Source organism: Cuculus canorus, chromosome 10, assembly GCF_017976375.1.
Source record: "Cuculus canorus isolate bCucCan1 chromosome 10, bCucCan1.pri, whole genome shotgun sequence".
Lineage (NCBI taxonomy): Eukaryota > Metazoa > Chordata > Aves > Cuculiformes > Cuculidae > Cuculus > Cuculus canorus.
The window spans coordinates 2398095-2406744 of record NC_071410.1 but is presented as its reverse complement, the minus strand read 5'-3'; the positions used below and the strand labels follow the sequence as shown (position 1 = coordinate 2406744).

The 8650-nt window shown below is 42.4% G+C and overlaps 1 long non-coding RNA gene across 1 annotated transcript; it reads left to right on the top strand.

Moving 5' to 3' along the window:
* Window positions 1-2800: 2800 nt before the first annotated feature.
* Window positions 2801-7001, top strand: LOC128853207 (uncharacterized). Its single transcript, XR_008451524.1, has 3 exons — window positions 2801-3406; window positions 5178-5517; window positions 6874-7001. It is a non-coding gene; the product is annotated as an uncharacterized LOC128853207 (long non-coding RNA).
* Window positions 7002-8650: the final 1649 nt, after the last annotated feature.

The window sequence follows — 8650 nt, the reverse complement described above, 5'->3', positions numbered from 1 at the left end:
CTGCACCACTGTGACCCCCTGCACCTCTGTGACCCCCTGCACCGAGCATCCCTGCACTGAGCATCCCTGCACTTTGCACCAGGCAAAGCCACATTGAGCCCCAGCAGGATTTTTATTGACGATAACAAAGTCTTTTGGTGTCTTTTACAGGAGAGAGGAACACATCAAGTGAGGTACTGGCTAAAATTGCCTGAGACAACAGTTTGAGAGTACTGAAGGTAAGACCCTGCGGACTGAGCTATATTTCATCACAAATGGGGCCCTTTAGCCAGCAAACTTGTTCTGGGAAAGTTTCCAATTCAGACAATCTCTTGCGTTGTGGGGTGGTGGGATCTCTCATGCTAGGAGCATCAAAGGAGTCTCCTGAGACGCTTTGAAAGAGGACAGAAGCCTGGGAGGGAGACTTCAAAATCCTGGCAAATGTACAAATAAAATACACTTCGGTCTTAAATTAATGTAAAATATTATGAAACTGTCTTTCAGAGATTATTCCAAATGTGGAGTTACAAGCAAACAACAGAAAAAAAAAGTCCACAAAGAACAAATCCTCTGTTTTCTAATATCTGAACAACACTGTCCTTCAGAAATCACCTTTTCAGGACAGTTCCACATCACCAGACTTTATCTGCATCCTCTGTTTATAAAAAGACAGAGATATCCCCTTCCTCCAAAGAAAGAGAACTTGTCATTTGACCTAAACCACCAATTTGTGTGAAGGCTTCTCCCAGGAAAACCTGTGTGTGCCCTCCTTGGGCTGTGGCCACTCTCTGGACCAGCGCTGCACTTCTGGCCTCCACGGGGTTCCGTTAGAGCCTGGCTTTGCTGTTCTGGACTCACCCTGAAGAGCCAAGCCGGGAAAGACATTTCTCCCCCTCCATACGGCTGGTGAGCAAAGTTGGGCTGTGTCTGTCTTGGGAAGCAAACAAGAAAGGAAATGCAAGAGGAGAAAAGAAAAAAAAAGACCAGCAAATAAAGCTTGAGCAGAGAAGGCATTAGAAGAAAAGATAATAATAATATTTTTAATGACAAAATTTAATTAATAGGCTGCTAATGAATTTTATAAGCATCATAAAATTGCCATAACAGCCTAATTGCTTTGCTTGTCTTGCCAACGGCCAGTGAGAAGATGAAGTGTTAAAATCCCCTCAATTTCGACGTGGGAGGCAGCGATTAAGGCGACGTGCTGGGGTGCCAGGGTCTGTGCGGGCAGTGTCGCTGTGCTGGGAACCGGCCCATTGCCCAACGAGGTGACCTGCTGGCATTTGAACGGCTGCCACCGCAAAGGAGCGTGGCTGGGGACGGCTTACCAGGGAAACCAGTGGTGCAGCAGCTCTGCCCTAAGCGTAGATACAGCGACGACAAACGGCTTGCAAATTAATTTACGCTTTGCCATAATTCTGGAAGAAGCATGGAGAAGGCTGGTTTTATTGAAGCTGTTTTCATGCTCCCCTTCAACCACTCTCACCCTCTTATTGCCATATCTTTGACTTCATGCCATACAGGTATTTTTTAAACTTGCTTTTTCTTTATCTCATCTTATAATTTCTGAAGAGAAAAATGAATAGCTGTTTTGGGCAATACGAGTTCTGTGTGTATGGCACAGCAAAAATTCTAGATGTAAGAAAGATTGTGTCCCTGCCCATCACAGAAGGGCTGGGACTGGATGATCTTTAAGGTCCCTTCCAACCCAGAATATTCTATGATTCTATGATTATTTCACGTTATTTGTGTTGCTGACTTTTCTGTCTTTACGTTTTAATATGCCTTCTATTCATAACAAACAGGTTTTTACAGCACATCTTTGTTATGAGTATGATGAGGATTAACTAAACGCATCTAAACATAACCATAAAAAAGGGGAAAAATACACTGCATAAGCAAACCTGACGCTCTTCCCAGTTCATTACAATTTAATGAAGAAATACTCAGTGCCCAACAGGGAAAACCTAATTCATTATGTCTTTTGATTCTCATTAAGCATATGTATGGTGACTACTAGAAAACTGCACACTTTAGGCTCTGTTGTCCATTGCACTGACGAATAAATACGTAATACACCAATGAGAAAAGAAACTCATGGAAGTTCTATTTTATTTATATTAATAATAAAATGAATAATTAAATAGTAATTAATTTTCACTGGTTAACTCCCTATTATTTTCCAGTGTTGTACTGGTGATGGCTGAATCAAACTCATTGCACTGGTAAGGTTAGAGAGAAGCTGCTCTAAAAAGGTTTTCAAGGTGAAGAAGATGGACCACCACAAAACCTCCTCACATCTGCACAGCAACTGCCTTCTCCCTACCTCAAGGACTTTGCTTTGGAGCCGAGGATCTCTGTTCCTTAAGGGGAAAAGCTTGTTATCCATCAAAGTGATGTCAACTGGTTTTGGCCCAGTATATGAATGTGATGGACATTGTCTATGGTTATCCAAGAAGTAATACTTTGTGCTGCTTTCCTCCGCTCTCGAGTGAGCGCTTTTGAAGGCAGCCTGTGTCAGAAAACATGGCATTGCCAACTGCTTCTGACATTATTTAGCTTAAGGCAATGTTTAAAAGCTGCTTAATCACTCAGAGCTGTATTTTAGCTGCATTATTGTAAGTAGCAAGAGGGTTACTCATTCCTATATCTCCTCACAGTTATTAATTTCATCTTTTACCTTTATTACTAAAAATGACTAATAACTCTGAAATAAGGAATCTCTTAGGCTGTTAGAGTCAAGAAATAGCTGATTCTATTACAGCTACTTTCCAGACTTTTTTCTGCTGTCCCTTGCAGCCCAGCTTTGGTAGCGCTTGAGGAACGTATGGGAGGCTTTTGTCTGTCAGCTGCTCTGTGGAGGATGCATGTCCCAGCCTAATCCCCAGCTCGTGATGTCTTGAAACTGCCAAAAATGGTTCGCTGGTGTAGGAAAGACCTGGGCTTGGGAATGGGGCAGAGGTTCCTCTGCAATGGAATTGGAAGCTGTGCCGATTGAGGTAAATCACTGCTGGTTCAGGGACTGAAAAGCAGCTGATAAACTCAAAATTGGACTCAGGATGGTGATAAATGCACCGTTCAGGAGCCACAGCTTCTCTGGAACGTGGGATGAACCAGCCCTCACGATCCTGCCCCCAAAAGGAGCGAGGGGTGAGTCAAGGAACACTTGTGTTGTTATTTACGACCGCAGCGCGGAGCTCCGGTCTCTTGTTTGCAATGACTTTCCTCTTTGGCATTAGATCAAAGAGGATTATTAAAGGAGCACAGCAGGAAAGATGAAAATGGCTGTTGTAGAGGAGCATTTTCAAGCACGCAGGCACCGAGCGCTCTGCTCCTGCTTTGACACTGGTGCTGGAAGATGAGGAGCTCACAAGGTACAGGTGTCCAGGTGGGAGGAGAAAGGAGGACCCTGGCTCTCCCTGCAACCGTAAGAGCATCTTCCATGTTATTCCATTCCTCGTTTGCTCTGCAAATCTCATATGTGTATATATAGCGTAACATTTTTGTCATATACTGGAAAAGATAGCATCTAATTGAAATTATCCTGACTTGGAACTTACAGAAGTGTATATAACATTCATTAAAAATGAAATCCATACTCTAAATTATTTTTTGTAGAAGAAACTTCTGTATATCTTCAGAGATCTTGCAGCACCTCCCTTAAAATTTTCTCAACAAATTTCTTTCTGATAACCTTGTATTTCCTAATTCCCTTAGGAAGCTGATGTCAGCCTCCAGAAATTTTGTTCAGGTCTTTTAGAAGATAACTTTTAGTCATTTAACGTTTTCACAGTAGTGATAACACTGTCAAAACAAAGTGTTGTTCAGTGCATGTAAAAATAATCTGTTTATGTGATCTGAAATCAATGGGAGCCATTAGAAAGTTGATCAAAAGTTAATGGGTGTCTTTTGATCAACCTCAGTGGCTTTCCCAAAGCTTCCCAGCACCCCTCCAGTGACCTCTCTGGCGGTGATGGAGCTGTGTGCCCACACGTTGCCTCGTACTGTTTGGGTACAGTCTCCTAGGCTGAATTTGCTTTAACACTCTGAATGATATCGGATTTTCTGAGACTTGTGAATTCTTCTCATGTTTTTATTGCTTTATATTAGATTTTATTTTCCTTGTAAAGGTGAAAGTGAATGTAGTAAATCTGTATATAAATATAGACTGTATTTGTTGGTGTCTTCTAACCCACTGACTGCTTTGGATGTGCCTCAACTACACACGCACACTCCAGCTCTCCCAAGCTTTAGAAATTAGTCATTATTTGTGTCATTACTCTGTCAAATTTCCAGTATAATGAGGTTTTATCCCTTTAAAACGAAATAACTTTTATTAATTCCTTGGATTATTATTTGAAGGCTTGACTTTTAAGGGGGGGACAGGTATTTGTTGTGAATAGCAGCACAAATTCCCTGTGTATTGCATAACTTTACTAAATCTTAGTAGTGGTGTGGGGGTCAGTGTCACTGTTATCAATAGTACTGATAATTATATCTTTGGGAAGCTGTCAGAAAAGTATCTTTTGTACGAGTCAGAGCAGTGTAAACAGACTGTACAGGCAGGCAGTACCATTGCCATCAATAGGTAAACAATCTTTGTTAAGCTCATCTTGATAGTCTTATTTCGTTGCCACATTTTAATTACTCATCCTGTCTGTTTATATTCTGTTGCGTTTCGCTGAAGATACAAGCTTTAAAAATCATTGGTATTTAGGAAAATCCAAAGCTGGGGTGATGCATGCTCAGGTGCTAATTTATTTACATCAATTAATTTCAGGCCCCTGATGTAAACCAATTAGTATTCAACACTTAATGGAGTCATTATCTGTCAGATTAGCTTTTAGAAATGCTTGTCACTGCTACAGGACCAGGCAGCAGAACTTTGCTAATAAAACTAGCAGAATTAATGGAGTGAACAGCATAGATAATGACTTAATGTGGAACATACAGTATAGAAAAGAGACTGAACAACTGTCTTCAAGAAATGAAGATATCATTGAGCTAGCTACTTTATTCCAAAAATGAGCTCAGATGGTGCTCTTCAGAAACATCAAAGGTGTCTGGCTAAGCTTTTGCAAAGTTATGTTGCATAATAAATAATGTTCAACCTTAATGCCCTCGCATACACGCAATCTACCTCTCTAGTTTGATGTGGCATGCAAATAAATGCTTTGTGTTTTACCACCCTACTGTAGCTTGGAGCTGCTATTTCTGAAGGATTAAGAGTTAATGGGAGTGACAATGTCCGGGTTACTGAGCTGCTTCTGTGGGTGTCATCTCCAAACAGCTTCTCCTGGAGAGATCTACTTTGTGAAACGCACTTATTACCTAAATTCAGGTCTGTGGGACACAGCAAAATATACCGTGATTGAGAAAGGGGGGCAGGCAAGACTGGCATCACACTTGCAATCATCTGGTGAGATCCACAAACAGGAATAAGCCTCCAAAAAGCACCACTACAGCTACATGTGTTTTCAGAAGCTTTCCTTGTGGGTGCAAGATGACAGCATTTGCCCATTGTTCTGTTGCTCTGGGGTAAGTTACCTTTTCTGTGTTTCACCAAGGCAGTTTTTGTAGTTTCCCATTTGTGATTCGTGGTTATTCTAGTGCTCAGTGACAAATGATGCCCCACTCTGTGCTAAAGTCGTCCTTGCATGGAGTGCAATCAGAAACTTAATTCCAATTTAAGCTTTTAAAGAAGAATGCAAGAGCAGCTTTAAAAAATCATACATTGTGTATTTGCATAGTAATTCCTGTGATTGATGCTTTACCAAGAACTGCGGCGTGCACCCACATGTGAGTCTGCAATAACCCTGACCTTGCTTCCTCCGGGGCAGTCCTGCACATTCACTTCTTTATGTGTCCTGCTTTTGGGGATTGCAAGCTGATTTGGGGGCCCTGGGGTCATGAATGTGTTCTTAATTGCAAGAGGAATTTATCTACAGAAAATATATCTGACTGTATTTGAAGAACTGTAGCTGATTATCTAAGCCACGGTGACAATCTCCACATTCCCAGGTGCCCTTTGCTTCCAGTTGTTTCCTTGTCACAGTACCAAAACTTGAGATGTACCTTAAAATAAGAAGGAATAAAGATATTACTGTGTTATTTACTATTCTTACTTAGTATAGCTTGTAGAGTTTTGCCAGCTCTTTTCCCACGTTTCTCGCCTGAGCCTGAATGATCTCTTGTTCTTTAAGCTTTAGGTTATACATGATTTAAGTAACACCGTGGGATAGTTGTCTTCAACCTCGAATTGGTGATGTTTGCACATCATACACATTTTTTAAGTCTCCATCCTTTAAGTAATTGCATTAGCCCCTTAATATCTCACCTATCCTTGTACAGATGTTGTATGTAGGCACCAGTGGCCATTTAGATGGAGTTAATGGTTATGGGTTTTTTGCATCAGCTCTGGTTGTTCTCAGTGATCATTTTCCACTACCCTAGAGAGACTTGGTTTGCTCCTGCAAACTCAACATTAACGTTTGATTTTTCAGCGTGGCACGTGGCTGCTGAGAAATGGGTGACTGTGCTCCCCCCTCCAAAAAGAAAAAATCATCTTGCCTTATCTGCGCTGCTCGAGAACGTGGCTCAACTTCTACAGCCCCCAGCGCTTCCTTCAGGAGCGTCCCAGGGCGAAGGGGGACAGACTGCCTTTGTCTTGTCTTTTAGAGCATACAGAGGTGATGTGGCACTTTAGTAACATTGAAAAAGCACTTGATGATGACTCTTTCCCCATCATCCATCCCCCAAGAAGCCACGAACAGTTGCTACCCTAACACCTAACGTCACAGAGGTTTTTAGAAATATTGGTGACAGAGTATTGGTGGGTTTATTTTTTCTATAATCACAGAAGAAAATCCTCAACTGTGTGACTTTCTCCTCCAGCTGTTTGTCCACACCATCCCTGGAGCGGGGGAGCTTGGACCACAAGGAAGGACACGTTTGGCCAGCCAGCCTCGAGGAGATTCCGCTGGTGGCAGGGGGACACACTAAGTCTTCAGGTAAATAGGGCACAGGTTTCAGGGGGCGGAGAGCCAACAGCCAGGATGTCTGTATTGTTTTTGTGAGCAAGATAAAATCAACTGTTTTATCATGCCCATTATAATCTTCTGGCTCAGCTGAGCTTCATTGTAATGTCTGTAAAGAAATTTAAACCTGGATTATCCTCCGCTAGACTCAGATTTCACTGTGAACATTTTTTCCAGCTGTTCAGAATTTTCTGCTATTACAAAGGACAATTAATTTTTGTATCAATAATTTGCTGCTTCAAAGAGTATATCCATATGGCTATCAAGACAGTTTGTATTTCCATAATTCAAATCATATATGACTGCTGTAGTATCCTCAAAGAGGCTGAGGGGAGGAGCTTTTTGTGGAGTTTTTTGATTTTTTTTGTGTTTTCCTACTACTTTATTTAGCCTCTCTTGTCAGTCTAAATAGTCGCTGGTCTCAGCTTGTAGCTGGTGATACGACCCCGCTGCTGTGCTTTGTAAATGCACAATACGAGCTGTCGCGATTCCGATGCTGTTTTATGGTCCTACCTACTGGAGATGCCCCTTTGAAAGGAGAGGAAATTGCTTTTGGATAACATCACTCTCCTGTCACAGCTGGTATTGGCTGGTGCAGATACGTGTTTACATTTTCCAAGCAAAATGTAAACACTAATTAAGCATTAATGTTAATAGGTCCTGGGACTGGCAGGCTGGAGACACGGCTCTGCTGCTGGCTCTGCCCTGGCTGCAGTCCATCTCACCCCACTCCCTATCTGTGTTTCCTGGCAGAAAATAAGGATAATTATTTACTCCTTTCCAAAGAGGGAGGGAAGGGACAGCGGGCAGGGTCGTGTAAGGACAAAATATCGTGTTACTGTGAATAAAAAGGAATGCTTCCATCAGCCCAATGAGAAAGATGGGAGTGGTTTGTTCTCCCCAGGTTCAGCTGTGGAAGCTGAGCAGAGAGGGGCTGTGATGTGATCCCTGGAATGAGACTGTTCAGAGGAGAAAAATCCTTTCTATTTCCTACCCTTGGATTCCACTACTCAGCTTTCCTTGGCAGTTTGCTGGGAAAACCTCTACAGCGAGCCGTGAGCCGAGTGCAAGAGGTACCTAGCAGTTAGAGCAGTGGCTACAAAGCAGCCTCTCGCCCTGATGTGGTGTAGGCAGTCCAGATTTCAGCTGTAATTCACTACGTAAAAGACTTTGTTATTCTTATTCCTAATGTGTTCGCTTTTTACGTACCACTGTGGGACGAAACGGTCACCGAGGTGCCCCTGCTCTTGCCTGGTCCTGGCATGGTTTTCACCGTGGCCATTTCAGGTCTTTGATGGCAGGTTTTACATTTTCCCTTTGGGCGGCTTCAGCGTGCCTGCGCCAGCAAACGGCGCCTCTTCTAATTAGGCGAAAGTAATTTCTCACAGACTGGTTCTCTCCATTTATGAGCCCGTAGGTTTGCAAAAAAAAGAATAAAAGAGCCCTGATTGTCCCCTCCTTTCAGCCCTTCCCCTGATGAGGAGTGTTGCTACACCTAATAAATTAAAGGACACAAAGTTAATGAATTTTTCATTTGAACTCACAGCTAGGTAGGGATTAGCGAGGCTGACGTTACTGAAGAGCTCAGAATTAGGAAGGGTCCGACAGGGACATTTTCCTCTTTAGTAAAATCT